Raw genomic sequence first — 17,074 nt, 5'->3', positions numbered from 1 at the left:
ATTCTGAATAACAAACGAAAATCGATCCAAGTCTAACATGGGAATAGAAATAATATTCCTTATAATCGAGGGAACAAAGTAGCAATTATTCAAAACAATAGTCTTGCCCGTAGGCATATATAAATGAAATGATCCTACAGCTTCAGCAGCAACTCTTGCTCCATTACCCATTCGTAGAATCACCTCCTCTTCCCCAAGAGTCCTACTTCTCCTTAGTCCCTGCAACGAATTGCAAATGTGAGAACCACAGGCGGTATCTAATACCCAAGTAGAAATTTGACTTATTGACATATTCACTTCAATCATGAACATACCTGAAGCAGAAGCGGTAGTCTCACTACCCTTCTTCTTCTTCAATTCTTCAAGGTAAACCTTGCAATTCCTTTTCCAGTGCCCCGACTTGTTACAGTGAAAGCAAACAGCTGTGCTTTTGGGGTCAACCTTGGCCTTCGCTGGATTAGTCTTATTCTCACCACCTTTCTTCTTTTTCTTGGGAGGGGCCCTCTTCGTTTTCTTGGAAGTAGAACCCTCACCAATAAGAAGAACAGAACTCTTCTTGGAAGGGAAACTCGACTCAGCAGTTTTCAACATGTTATGGAGTTCAGGCAAGCTAACATCCATCTTATTCATGTGAAAGTTCACAACAAACTGCGAGAACGAATCTGGAAGCGATTGCAAGACCAAGTCTTGGCTTAGCTCCCCATCCATGACAAAACCAAGTTGTCCTAAACGTTCAATCAAATTGATCATCTTGAGCACATGGTCATTCACAGATGTCCCCTCTGCCATTTTACAACGGAACAACTCTTTCGATATCTCATATCGAGCTGTCCTCCCCTCAACATGATACAACTCTTGTAGATGAATCAGTATAGTGTAAGCATCCATGTACTCATGTTGCTTCTGAAGCTCAGAGTTCATGGAGGCCAACATAATACACTGGGCAACATTTGCCTCATCCATCCACGAGCGATGAGCTTGATGCTCATCATAAGGTGCATCATCAACAGGGGCCTTAGGCAGTGGTGAGTTAATCACATGGTCCAACTTCTCAGACTTGAGAACAATTCTCAAGTTACGAAGCCAATCAACAAAATTGGGACCAGTCAACTTGTTAGCATCAAGAATGCTACGGAGTGATAGTGCAGAAGACATAATGTATATAGTAAATCTGTAAATGATGAACACATAACAACACTTAGCAAATATTCAATTTCATTTAAAAACACTATATGAATTGGGTCTTTATTCATAAGTGGCTCCCACTAGTTTATCCAATTTATACAACCCCTTAATTGAAAAATTAAGCATTCATAATGCTAGTGGGAATAGGGATCCTACATTCCATCACACAACCTCGGCTGTAGCATGAAACGTCATGCGACGTTCAATAGGCAGACAACTCTTGTCAATTACATCTTATGTTATTTCCTAATAAAACTTTAGCCTCTTGAATAATTGAGTCACGGCTGTAGCACGACAAACTCAATATTCTAAGTCAAGTCTAACCCAACATCTCGTACAATTAAATCAGTTTCCAACGGCCCACGGCTGCAGCACGTAACGACCAGTAGATTCTAATTCAATGTACACATCTCTATGTAATAGACAAGTATTTCTTATTTCGAAATCAAAGCCCTCGGTTGTAGCACGAAACGACAATGATTTAAAAACAAGAACTACTTTCTACCATGTTGGAAGGCTATGACCGACACAAGCCCGTTGTGTCATTGGCCAATTACTACTTGATATTATTTAATTTTAGAGGGATTATATTATATTACAATCATAATCATATTATAAAGAGATTCTTCCTTTTAAATTAAATATTTCAAATCAATAATCGATAATTGGATGATTCCCAGATCGGGGGGAGCATTGTCAAGAGGCGTCACTTAATACCCCTTTCTTACAGATCGAAATCCTCTTTTGACAGAACCATCCTTTCTCTCAATATTGAAAATTCATATTTAATTACGTGTTTCATAAACACAAGAATCTCATGATTGTAATCATAATATTTTTATTAAGGCAAGAAACGATTCCTATTCTAGATTTTCTAGAGCACGCCTTATATTGATTTAAGTTCACCTAAATCTATCATCGCATGGTAAACATAGGCATATATCTCATATATAAAATTAAATAAACAAGTAAGCATGCAAATAAAATCATGTTACACATTGATATAATGATGTATGGATTTATTATAGCATGTAACACAATTATAAGCAAGATTGCAAATAATGGGATGCATCAAATATCATCAAACAAGGCATTCAACACACTTCAAGGGCTGTAAATATTTTTTAAACAATTTAAAAAATCTGTTTCTTTATTCCATCAGAGGCGTCTCGAAAAAACGAATCCAACGGTACCTTACACGTCTCAATCGGAGTTCGGACGCACCCGGAAAAGCCAAAAAACGAAATCAAGCGCGCGCGACAACTGATGACGTGGCGCTGACGTCAGTGCTGACGTGGCAGGCAGTGCTGACGTGGCGCCACGTCATCAGATGACGTGGCGCTGACCTGGCAGTTGACCCACCAGCGCTGACGTGGCGCTGACGTCATCAGATGACGTGGCGCTGACGTCAGCTGCTGACTCGTTTGCACAGTCAACACTCCCAGCCAATCAGAATGCGACACGTGGCAGATCCATGTCATAAATCAGAAAAGTAATTTTCAGGCAGAATTGAACTTAAAAAATTCAAGAAAAATACTTTATGACCTCAGAAAATTTCGAAAAAAATATGGAAATTTTCAGAAAAATACAAGGAACCCAGATCTCAAAAGAAACAAGCCTTTAAAAAGATTTACGATTTAATTCATAATTAAATCAATAAAGCCCTCGAATCATAAAATCAATTTAAAAATCCATACGTATGAATAAAAATCTGAAATTTTTATCATGAATCTATATGCATACAACCTAAGCTCTGATGCCATTGAAGGAATTTACGGAAGAGCGGAAGCATGATATAACAATTATCAATCCGTAAATCATGAATCGCGCATATAGAAAGACACATAAATTACACATACGATTTATGAAATAGTTTTAGAATCGAATTCTAACCTTTAAAAGCGATCCAAGGAAGACAAAGAGAGGTCCTAGCAGTTGCTTCTCAATGCGTGAAGCACTCTACCGGTATCCACCAAGATTAATCCTTCGATGAAGCTTTTATAAAGATGGAACCCTTCTACTTTTGAGAGAGAGAGAGAGATGAAGAAGGTGAGGGAGGCTACTAGGTTTTCACAAAACCCGAGTTGTCTAAAGCCTTCTCATCTCTTTCTTTATATAGGGCCCTCCTAGATTTTACACAATTATTATATCAATATATATTAATATATATAAATCCCACACTTTACCTTATAAAATGTTTAAATAATAATTAAAACTATTTTAATTATTATTATTTTCTAAACTCCTTAGAAAATAACCTGCTCTCTCAAAAAATCCCTTCATCAATAAATTAATCTTTTTATGGTGTGACCCTGTAGGTTCAATATTATGCCGGTAGTAGAAATAAATAATAATAAACCTTTTATTAATTATTTATATGAATTCTAAAATTCACTAAATATAATTAACTGATTAATTATATTTATTCTACATCGTGAGTGATGCTTCTCAACATATCGCGACTATCCGAATAATATGAATTCTCTGCTTAGAATAACAAGAACCTGTCAGTGACTAGTTACCGTACAATTAATTCCTTCTACCCTTACAATATCCCGATTAAATACAAGGCATGTATCTCGTGTCAAGCCTATCAAATTTAATCATATGATTTCTTGTTCTTAATGCGAAGTTCATATTAATGCAAATTAGAAACTCCTTTCTAATTTCATACACTCTGGCCAGAGATTCCAGAACTTGCATAGAAAGAATAACATAGGATATTCTCATCCTATACTAGAAGGGGTAGATCCTCTATTGACGTTAACTATCTCTATACATAAATCCCTATGCCCAGAATAGTCCTAATGGTTGTCCTTGAGACTAAGGACTAAACCAAAGCACAGTTCTTTATATATAAGATAACTTTAACGATCTCAAGTCTTAGGACACTTGTACAACTATCACTCAGTGAATAACTATTGACACGTGAGTAATCTCCATTAGTTATTCAACTTATCGAGTCATGTTCAGTGAACTTATTCCCCAATAAGCACCTACATACTGGCTATAGTGTCACCACACAAATGCCTATGAGAACAGACATCCTCCTCAAGGGAGCAAGCACAGTATGTACCAATCTTTGCGGATTTACTAACTTCCGATTAGTTATCCTATGATCAGGAACTGTTTAAGTCCAGAGTTATCATCTTCTAGATCTCACTATTATAATCTCATTATAATTCTAGAAGCTTTACTCCAAACTATGGAACATCTTATTTAAAACACTTTAAATAGATAAATCCCATAATAAAATCAAAACAAGTCTTTTATTAATATTAATGAAATCAAAGACGAATACAAGAAAGTATTTCCTAACTCATCATACATGATTGGATTTAGGACAAACACTTTCAAAGGTTTGTTGCTGTGTATCTAGCTTGTGAAACAAGGGAACAAGGGGACTAGTTAGCTAGAAGAGTATACTTGGGAAGTATAGGTCTTGGAGAGCTTTTGGTTCGTGGTTCAGGGGTTTCAGCAAGCTGATAACAGGAACAAGGGTTAAAGGGAGTTATATTATTGAATCTTGTAATTGTGACATTTCTTGATTAATAATATAATCTCTTACCAGTTGGTAGGGGACCAGGATGTAGACCATTAGGGTTAGGGGTCGAACCTGGCTAAAATTCTCTGTGTTGCTAGCTTACTGATTATATCTGTTTTGCATTGCATCTGCATTGTTAGCTAGCTGACTGTTTACTCTGATAATTAACAGCAAGCTGTCTGTGACAGTATAACTATTCGGTAACATTAAAAATCGGTCATATTAGCCATAACACCTATTCACCCCCCCTCTGGGTGTGTAATTTCAATTGGTATCAGAGCTGTGCTTGTACCAATACTTCTGTAACAGGAATAGTATCGATCGATATGGCTGATAACTTTTGAGGGAAAGTCCGATTTCAGACCTCCTCTCCTCACCGGTTCTGACAACTACAATTGGTGGAAAGGCCAAATGGAGGCTCATTTATCCAGAGATCCCCTAATGCAAAGAGTTGTGCAGAGAGGTCCTTACAATTATCTCGACAAAGATGGCAAAGTCAAGGATGTTGATGTTCTCACGGTTGACGAGCTATCAAAGGTTGCTGCCAACGGAAAAGCAAGGAGTACACTTATCAATGGGCTGAATCAAGCTGAATATGACAAGGTCTCATCTCTCAAAACAGCAAAGGAAATTTGGGATGCATTGGAGACGTATCATGAAGGCTCACAAGGATTAAAGAAGGTCAAGCTCGGAATGCTCATGAAAGAATTTGGAAGCTTCACTATCAAGAAGGGAGAATCCATTCGGGAAAGCCAAGCTAGATTCCAAGTTACTCTTAACAGCCTTGAAAGACTTGGCAAAAAGATTCCTCAATTGGAAATCAACATGAATATTCTAAATGCAGCTCCATTCGAATATGGTGCCAAGGTCACAGCATTGGAGTCAGCTCTCAACATTGATACCATGGATCACCTAGCTATATTTGCTGAGTTGGAGCAATTTGAAGCTAAGATTGAAGCTAATAGCTCAGAAAGCAGCAAGCTGCCAACAGAGAAAATGAAGAATCTTGCACTGCACTCCTCTGTCAGCAAGCTGGAAACAGATGAGGAAACAGAATCAGATGAGGATCTAGCCCTTATGTCCAGAAAAATCAAGAGAATGATTGAAAAGAAAAATAAAATGAAGAGAGAAAAGGGCAAAGCTTTTGGTGCAAAGAAAGATCCAAAGGATGATGCATGTTTCGAATGTGGCAAGAAAGGACATTTCAAAAGGGATTGCTACAAGCTGAAAAACAAGTCTAAGCCGCCTAAACAGCAAGCTGATTACAAGAATAAAAAGAAATCAAAGGCACTTCTCACTTGGAGTGATGATGAAGATGAATCAGCTTCTGAGGATTCAAGTGATGAGTTGGTGAACTTGGCTCTTGTTGGTCTCGATGGCTCAATTGATACAACTGATTCGGATACGGACACTAATAGTGAGGTAAATTCTATTAATTTTGAATTACATACTATTGATACAACTGCTTGTGAACTAACCATGCAGGATAAGAGTTGTTCATCAAAAATGGAACTCATTGATCTCAAGAATGAGAATTATGAGCTCGAGAAAGAAAATGTTCACTTGAAGAAAGTCATAGGTGATTTCTTGAATGAAAAGAGTGACAAGGCTAGTATTGGAATCATTGCTACTCTCAAGGAACAGATCTCACAACTTGAAGGGAACAACATGCAAATCCAAAGAACGAATGATACACTCATGAAGGAACTCAGCTCGCTGAGAGCAGATCTTAAAGCTAAGGACGCAAGCTTGGAGGCATTCGAGTTAAGCAAAACCCAAAGCTTAGCCGAAATCTCTATTCAAGCTGAAAAGATCAAGTCATTGGAGCAAGAAGTTAAAGATCTTCAGAAAGCAATGGGAAAGTTTGTTCAAGGGGAAGAAAGTCTCAAATCCATGATGAAACAAGCTAAAGGTTCTCATGACAAAGGAGGCATTGGTGCAGCTTCTACATCTACATCATCAATGAGATATGAAGGGAAAAATGGCATTCCATATAATTATGCCATGCCTTGGAGGACATGTCACAAGTGTGGAAAGAAGGGCCATCTTGCTAGTAAATGCTCAATGAAGAATACTCAATCAGCAAGCTGGAAAAGGAAGTCAGCTCACAGACAGTATGCTGACAGTGCAAACAGACCAAAGACAGCTCCAAGACAGTATGCTGATAAGACCAGCAGAACATGGAAGAAGACTTCTAAAGTGGTCCAAATGTGGATCAAGAAATCTGATTTGAATGTTCTATATGTTTTATCATCTAACACTGCTGGACCCAATAAGATATGGGTACCAAAACGTTGAGTTGTTTGTGTTTGTTTTGTAGGTTTGTCTCGTGTCTAAAGTAAAGCCAACTCAATGGATATTGGATAGTGGATGCACTAGGCACATGAGTGGAGACAAATCTCAGTTTCTAAGATTGAAGATGAAGAAGGGTGGTCGTGTCACAATTTGTGATAGCAAAACTCTTCCTGTTCTTGGCAAAGGAACTATAGGTAATAGTATCATTTCTATTAACAAGGTACAATATGTTAAAGGTCTTACTTATAACTTGCTTAGTATAAGTCAGTTATTTGATGATGGTCATATTGTTAACTTTGGAAAGGTTGAATGTACTATACTTGTAGGTGCTAACAAAACTCCTCTAGTTGCATAACGAGAAGGGAATATATATGTTTTGAACTTTGAAGAACAGGAGGCAGGTGTTTGTTTAGCAGCTGTGGATAATAATCCAGTAATTTGGCATAGCAGGCTTGGACATGCTCACATGGATCATCTCAGCAAGCTGTCAGCAAAGAAGCTTGTTCGAGGACTACCAAAGCTTAAGTATGTCAAGATGGAGACATGTTCTGCTTGTCAATTGGGAAAGCAAACAAGGACTCCACATAAGGCAAAGAAAATGGTATCTACTTCTAAACCTTTAGAGCTTCTTCACTTGGATCTTTTTGGTCCCGAAGCTTATAAGAGTATTGGTGGTAAACAATATGCCTTTGTTATTGTTGATGATTATTCTAGATCACTTGGGTATTATTCTTGCGTACTAAAGATTGTGCTTTTAGTGAATTTGAGAAACTAATCAAGTTGCTTGAGAATAAACTACATACAAAACTTGTAGGTATTCGAAGTGATCATGATGGGGAATTCCAAAAAGACTTCATTTCTTATTGTGAAGAAAGAGGAATCTCACATGAGTTCTCAGCACCTCGTACACCTCAGCAAAATGGAGTTGTAGAGCATAAGAACAGGTCCTTACAAGAAACAGCTAGGACATTGCTGCAAGAGAGCAAGATGCCAAGAAGCTTTTGGGCAGAAGCTGTCAACACATCAAGCTATGTTCTTAATAGAGTGCTTATCAGGCCAATTCTCAACAAGACTCCTTATGAATTGCTAAGGAAAAAGAAACCTAATATCAGCTACTTCAAGGTTTTTGGATCTAAGTGCTTCGTACTCAAAACCATTGATAGGGATGGTAAATTTGATTCTAAATCTTATGAAGCTATATTTTTGGGTTATTCTTTAACAAGTCGTGCTTATAGAGTGTATAATCTTGCTAAACATACTGTTGAAGAGTCTATTGATGTTTCATTTCAAGAGTCTACTGATGATCTTGCAAGAGACGAGGAAGAATGTGCAGGTACAGGTACTGGCAGCAAGCTGACAGTGCAGGAAACTGGAAAACAGCAAGCTGACAAGTCAACTGCTACAACTTCAGAAAGCAATAAAGCTTCTGAATCCACTCCATCTCTTGAAGAAACTTTGGATAAAATGTCAAAGCTCACATTGGATGAATCCAGAGGTCAAACTTCATCAGCAAGCCAAAATGTTGTTGATCAGACTCCTCCTAGGCAGACTACAAGGAATGAAGAGGTCATAGCTCAACACAATCTACCAAAGTCAACTAGAACAGTGAAGAATCATCCTCCTCAGTTTATCATTGGAGACAAATCAGCTGGAATCAAGACAAGGAAAGCTCAAGCCAACATTTGTGCTTATGCTGCCTTCATAGCTCAAGAGGAACCAAAGAATGTTCAAGAAGCTTTACAATATGAAAACTGGATCATGGCAATGCAAGAAGAACTCAACCAATTCGAAAGATGTGATGTTTGGGAACTTGTAGATCCACCAAAGGATGCTTCAATTGTTGGAACAAAATGGGTGTTCAAGAATAAAGTTGATGAATTTGGTACTATCACTCGGAACAAAGCTAGACTTGTTGCACAAGGGTACAATCAGCAAGAAGGAATTGATTTTGATCAAACATATGCTCCGGTTGCAAGATTGGAATCTATTAGGATGCTCTTATCATTTGCATGCTTCAAGAAGTTCAAGCTACATCAAATGGACGTCAAAAGTGCATTCTTAAATGGATATCTAAAGGAAGAAGTCTATGTCAAGCAACCACCAGGATTCGAGGATGAAAAATATCCTAACCGTGTCTACAAGCTCAAGAAGGCACTATATGGATTAAGGCAAACACCTCGATCATGGTATGAAAGGTTAAGTGAATTTTTGATCAAAAATGGTTTTATTAGAGGTAGAATTGTTCCTACTTTGTTTACCATTATTAAAGGCAAGGATATATTAGTTGTTCAAATATATGTAGATGATATTATATTTGGATCTACTAATGATTCTTTGTGTAAGTGGTTTTCAAAGTGCATGCATAGTGAGTTTGACATGAGCATGATGGGAGAGCTCGACTATTTCTTGGGTCTCCAAGTTAAGCAAACTCCAGAAGGAATTTATGTGCATCAATCCAAGTATATCAAGAATCTACTCAAAAGATTTGGATATGAGAATATCAAGGCGAAATCAACACCAATGAGCGTTGTCAGCAAGCTGACAGCAGATGAAAATGGTAAAGATGTTGATATTCGAATGTATAGAGGTATGATTGGAAGTTTACTTTATCTTACAGCCTCTAGACCTGATATTATGTATAGTGTTTGTGTTTGTGCTAGATTTCAAGCAAAACCAAAGGATTCTCACTTACAAGCTATTAAAAGAATATTTAAATATTTAAGTGGAACCATTACATTGGGTTTATTCTATCCTATCACAAATGCTTTTGATCTTGTTGGGTATAGTGATGCAGATTATGCAGGTAGTCAAACTGATAGAAAAAGTACAAGTGGTGTTTGTGCATTTTTGGGTCAAAGCTTAGTTCCCTGGTTAAGCAAGAAGCAAACTTCAGTTGCTCTATCTACGGCTGAGGGGGAGTATTTGGCAGCTGGTAGCTGTTGCTCTCAAATGCTATGGATGAGACAACAATTGAAGGACTTTGGAATCAAATGCAAGCAAACTCCTATCTTTTGTGTCAACACAAGTACAATCAATATTTCAGAAAATTCTGTCAATCATTCAAGGACAAAGCACATTGATGTTCGACATCATTTTCTGAGAGATAATGTTGCAAAGGGTGCTGTCAAGTTGATATTTGTGGCTACAGCAGATCAGCTAGCTGACATCTTCACAAAACCTCTTCCTGAAGAACGATATGTCGTACTGAGAAGGGAATTGGGTATGTGTGATGTGCAGTCAGCAAGCTAATAAGCTTAATCCGGGTACTATCAGCTTACTTTCAATACTTTACATAATTTAATTATTTTTGCATGAGGGTCATTCCAAAGGTTTTTAGTTAGTTTAACTTCATAAATCAACTATCCGTTGTGTGCTGAGTTGTATAAAATTATGTGAAAATATGTGTTACGTGATTATGTGATAATCTATGTGTATTAAAGATTAGGTTAAAATTTGAATTTATCTCTAATCACTATTTAAGTGGAAGTGAGATTAGTAACAGTAACTAATTTTGTTTAGATCACATTCGGATATACATAATGAATTGTTGAAATAAAATAAATCTAACTAGATTTATTCCTAAAAATCCTCCCCCGAATATGATTCAAAAAGGGTTAAAATATATCTTATCCCCGAGTCTTCACAGTTGCCTCTTTAAAAGCCCACAACAACCAGTTAGGGTTTCTTCTCTCATCTTCAATCGCTACACCTTAATCACGATTGCTTCAATCGCCTACCGTGTCGCTATGAGGAGAAAGACTAGAGCCGCAGTCAAGGGTGAAACTCCTACTTCTGGTCGAAAACTCCGAGATGAAGAGGATGTGGTAATCGCTACTGTGGATTCTGACTGTGGTGGTGATGAGTCGGGTGTTCAGCGCTCGGACAAGGATATGAAGAGGGCTACGGTTGAGTCCAATGACAAGGAGAAGTCCGACAATGGCATAGCTACTCGGAAAATCATACTGGGAAAGCCTATCTCTGGTAAGGCATTCTTCAATTGCGGTGTTGTTAAGTTATTTTCCGACTTGGGGTTTGAGTCCTTGATTGTTGATTTACCTAAGGTCTGCTATCCATCTCTTGTGCGTGAGTTTTACTTGAACTTGCATGAGATTCCATCTGGTCAGGTTGTATCTTTCGTTTCGGATACAAAAATTACTCTTTCGCCTATGTTTTTGAATGCTGTTATTCAAGCCCCTCCCTCCCCTGTTTCGATCCATACCAAACGTGGTTTTAAGCAATTGAATGATTTTTCCTGTTAAGGATCAGTTTCTTGTGTTATTTGGTCAAGATGTTCCTACTGAAACTTTTCCCTCTACTACCCAAATACTACCTTTAGCTCATGTTGTTTTTAAAGTTTCAATTGAGAATCTGTGTCCTCGGTTGGGTACTCGATCCAATCTGTCGGCACAAGATGTTGTTGTGGTTTCAATGGTTATGGCTGGGAAGTCCTTTGATGTTGGGGACTTGATTTTAAACAATATGATTGGGGCTCTTGAGGGCAAATCTTCTGCTGGTTTACCTTATGGATTGCTTTTGACTCGTATTTTTGAGCGGTTTGGTGTTAGTTTTGATGGTGTTGAGTCTGTTGCTGCCAAAGAATTTTTAGATGTTAAGTGTTTGAGTCAGTCAAACTTGAAAATTGAAAAGGATGGTAGTTTGTCTGTTGTGGAGGTTCCAGTTGTTACTCCACCTCCTGCTGGTGCTCCTGTTTGTGTTGATTTGGGTATATCAGCTAAAGAAATTTTGGACTTCATGGATGAACTCCGTGATAATCATAAGCAGCTGGTTGAAGGACAGAAACTGCTATATGAGCAAATGGATGATCTTGCAAATCAATTTCAGTTCTGGAAAGATATTGTATTTGGTGGAAAGACAGGAAACTCTCCTGAGAAGTGTAGTTCTGGAAGCTTCGCCTATGAACTTCGTAGGAGGATGTTTGGTTCTGGAGCTTCTTCTGATGTGAAGTTCACCTTCACTTCTGAGGAAGATGCAACTGACAGTCCTAGGCCACGTACTGCACTGGATGCTCTTCAGGAGGCTGCTGAAAATGTTTCCAAAGATGCTGCTGGAAATGTGATGGTAGTAGAAGCTCTTGCTGCTGTGGCTGGAAAAGATGTGGCTGCTAAGGACGATGAGGAGACCTAAATTTCTTACCTTTTAGATGATTAAGGGGGAGAAGATTTAGGAAATTTAATATCTAAGTAATACTTTACTTAAGTGTGTTAATCTGCTTAAGTACTTTATGGCTCTATGTGGTTTAAGACTAAGTTGTTTAAGTTGTTAAATTTTCTTGGATTTGGTTGGTTCTCAGGTGGTTTATCCTGAGTAGGATTTGTTTTGGATAATTGTTGGATACCAGGTGGTTTATCCTGGTTAGTATTTTATTTTAATTATCTATGCAAGTATCTGTTTTTGGTTTAAATATTGTTTTGTGCTTAACTGCTATTTAGTAGGACAACTGCTATTATATTGATCAATGCTTTATCTGTTAAGTTTAATGATATTAGATTGCTGTATTCAGGGGGAGTTTAAATAATTTTCCTAAATATGGTGTAATCATCAAAAAGGGGGACATTGATACTCTCAAGGTTTTGATGATCACACTGTCAGCAAGCTAATAACATAAAACTGAGGTTTGTTAGCGAGCTATCAAAGACTTATATACATGTGCTAACAGTTTGCTAAGTTTTAGTATTATGATCAACTGTCAGCAAGCTTACAGGATATTATTCAGGCTTATCAGCAAGCTCACAGCGTGAACAGAATAGCAAATGGATAAGGATCAAAGTCGAAAGTCATGGAGAATTATTAGGAAACGATTTGTAAGAACTTTAATATTTATATATGACTTATATAAATATTAGAGCTCAGTTTTAAATCAGAATTTCAAACAAAAACGATTTTCTAACTTATAGGAGTTTTATCTTTTACTCGATCTTATCTCTAACTACTCCTATTTGATTTCAAATTATGGTTTTTATAAACGTTTTACTGAGATATTTCACAACGTTTCTAAGCTTTTTACTCAGTAAACTTCACAAGATTAAACGTTCAAATTGGGAACAAAATATACGTGAGTTCGGTTGGAACAAGAACGTTAGATTTTGTTAGCAAATTGACCGTTGGATCTTTGTGTATATATACTTGAGTGTGGTTTCCGTTTTCAATAACAAGAACACTTTCATTGCAAAATCTTTATTTGAGCTCTAGTACTTATATTTGAATATATATCTATATTGAGTTCATAGTTTCGGTTGTATTACACTCATACATTGTATTGTTCAAAGTGTAAAGGTTTGTTGCTGTGTATCCAGCTTGTGAAACAAGGGAACAAGGGGACTAGTTAGCTAGAAGAGTATACTTGGGAAGTATAGGTCTTGGAGAGCTTTTGGTTCGTGGTTCAGGGGTTTCAGCAAGCTGATAACAGGAACAAGGGTTAAAGGGAGTTATATTATTGAATCTTGTAATTGTGACATTTCTTGATTAATAATATAATCTCTTACCAGTTGGTAGGGGACCCGGACGTAGACCATTAGGGTTAGGGGTCGAACTTGGCTAAAATTCTCTGTGTTGCTAGCTTACTGATTATATCTGTTTTGCATTGCATCTGCATTGTTAGCTAGCTGACTGTTTACTCTGATAATTAACAGCAAGCTGTCTGTGACAGTATAACTATTCGGTAACATTAAAAATCGGTCATATCAGCCATAACACCTATTCACCCCCCTCTAGGTGTGTAATTTCATTTAGTAGAACTCTTATTACAATTTTGATAATATTTTAAAATTTTCTAATATACGATAAAATATAACAAAAGTCTTGATTATCGCTACATAGGTTTAATCTCTTACCAGATTGTTAAATCATTCGATATTCTATATGTGCTCGTTTAGATATTTTTTTGTTAACTTTAAATTTTCTTTTATCTGGCTTAATATTAATTTTACATGATAAATTATATTTAAACTTATTTTATTTTAAATCATAAAAGGCATAATGGAATCTATGGATCATCGTAGAATTCTACCAAGTATAATATTAAATATTTAATATAATAAAATATAAAATATGATATACAGTTTGTTGTATATTATAATGCTAAGGTTCCATTAAGTATTTACGTGAGTATTTCACTATATTAATTATTGATCAAAATATTAACTATTTACCTAAGTATTTCACCGATCACGTTAAACTAAATATTAAATATAATATATTTTATTTTTTACAATCATCATAGATTCATTATAGAGTTTAACAAGGTAATCTACTCGATAAAATAATATATATTATCAAGATTCTTGTATTTATTCTTTTAAGTATCTTGTTTATTTACTTTTAATTTTTTGATCTATCTTAATATTATTCCATATCATATATTATATTTGAACTTATTTTTATTTTAATTCATGAGACTTGTAATAGAACCTTAAGAGGTCATTATAGATTTCTTTTATATATAGTTTTTTAATAATAATTTAATATATCACATATATATTTAATTATAATGCTAAGGTTCTTTTAAGTGTTTTTTTTGTCGTAAGGTTCTTTTAAGTGTTTATTTAAGTATTTCCCTGTATTTATTATTTATGGAAATCAATTGTTTACCTAAGTGTTTACTTGAAGTTCCATTAAGTGTTTACTATAGGTTCTATTAAGTGTTTATTTTAAGTATTTCACTATTAAGGTTCTATTGAATGTTTCTTTAAATATTTCACTATATATAATTATTTAACACTTTATTCAAGTAAGTGTTCTATAAATTTAATATAATTTTAATATTCTACCAAAATATATTATAATTATTTTGAGTTCTTTAACTGATCTACATATAACAATATTATATTATTTAGTAGATTAAAGAATATATGAATCTTGTCGTGAGATTTCTTTTTTTTCTTGAATGAGTTGGAGGTTTAGCTCATAAAAGACAACATATCGTATGAGTTATAAAAGATTTATATAATTGAAACATAATATACACCGACATCAATGGATTACCAAAAATATAAAATTTGTAATCAATTCAATACCAAAAATATGAAGAGTCTTGAATATTTACATATCTTAAAATCAACAACCATAATGTAATGTTTTTTTTAAGTATAAATAGATACGTACGTTTCAATTTTCATTACTATGTTAATTAATATTGACTATAAATATCTTTGTACTATAAACTACAGTACTCGAATTCTTTAATTAAAACGTTAAATAATTTTTTGAATAATATGTTCTTTTATTTTAAATTCCGTGAAATTTTTCAACGTGTTCTTTATTGAAATCTTATAGTAATATATATGTTGTACTAAGCTTTTTTTAAACTGTGACATGTTTTTAAAGGTGTTCACTTAACAATTCAAAATTTAACATCCAATATAGGTGGAATACAATCAAGAATCTAAAAACAAACCTCCAAAGCCGTTAAAAAATTTGAGAACACCAGATATACAACATCTGTATCTTTTCTTCTACATGAATTTTATGAAAAGTGAGTTCTATAGGTTAACAAAAAAGTATAATGACACAAGAAGAGGATTGATCATAAATATAACCGGCCCATGCCTAGCTACAAACCCCATAAATGTTGCAGATGTCTTTTGGTTTGGCTACCCAATGGCAGGTGGCAAAGGAGGCAAGATAAATATAATTACTGATCCATACGATAGTTACATCGTTAATCCCAAACATAGTTAATGCCAATGGTGGAATCTCACAACTTGCTTCGCAATTCTGCCAAACAAAAACACATTGTCTATGAAAAAAAACATTAAGAAACAATATAATGAAAGATAATTTTATTAAGTGCTCTCTCTAACATTTATTTGATTCTAATAAAACCATTATGAAAGTACCTTTGCACATATGGCTCTCTCATGCCTACACATATGATACACAAGAAAATAAGATACGCGATTCTTTTTAGAGTTCCCTCAGCGATTCGTATAATAAAAACAATATGCAGAATACTTATTTTTTTCATTAATAACTCAAGAACAAACCTTCTTGTATCCATGTCTGCTGCACTCGTTGTGTTAGGGTTCTGTGCAACTTTGTTTTTGCGCGTCTGGTATGGTTATGAGTTTTTTTTTTCTAATATGCAGCTGTGCAAAATTTCCACAAATAAATAAATCCATGATTGACGCGGACAGCCTAAAATAGGTCAAAAGGTTTCCTTCCTTGCGCCGTACACGAATCGTATCTGTATATCTGATTTTAGTATTTTGCACATCAGTTTGACAAGCGTGCCCTTGAGCCTGTTAAGAGTATACAGATGTAATCAATGGTTGATATTAAGTCTTTGGGTCTCTCGCAAAGTAAGGTCTCTTTGGAACTCGACCCATATATATATATATATATGTATATATGTATATTTAATTAAATATAATATATATAATAGATATGTATATATGTTTTCAACATATGTATATGTATATTTATATGTATATATATTTAAATAAATATATATGTATATAGTATGTGTGCGTATATATATATTTTACATAAACATTTATATAATTAAGTGTGTATATATATTATATTATGTGCATAAATATCTATATTTATATTTAGAGAGAGTTATATATATCTTTATATATATATATTTATATTTACACATAGTTATATGTATATTATATATATTAAAATATATGAGAATATATTTAAATATATGTTTATATATATATTACTATATGTTTATATAAATATTATATATATGTATATATTTATATATACTTTTCTTTAAATATTTATGTTTATATTTATATTTATAAATAACTATATATATATATATCTATATATATTTATATACATTTGTATTTGTATTTACATATAATTATATATTATATATATTTGAATATATGAAAATATATTTAAATATAAGTACATATATTATTATATGTTCATATAAATAATGTATATATGTGTGTATATATTTATATATACTTTTATTTATTAATATAATCACAACATAATATATTATATAATATATTATATGCATGCATGGGATGATGTCATGTGTCTACTACAACCTAGGGTTTGCATGTATGT

Source organism: Daucus carota, chromosome 4, assembly GCF_001625215.2.
Source record: "Daucus carota subsp. sativus chromosome 4, DH1 v3.0, whole genome shotgun sequence".
In the NCBI taxonomy this organism is placed as follows: Eukaryota; Viridiplantae; Streptophyta; class Magnoliopsida; order Apiales; family Apiaceae; genus Daucus; species Daucus carota.
Note: the sequence above shows the minus strand (reverse complement) of the source record.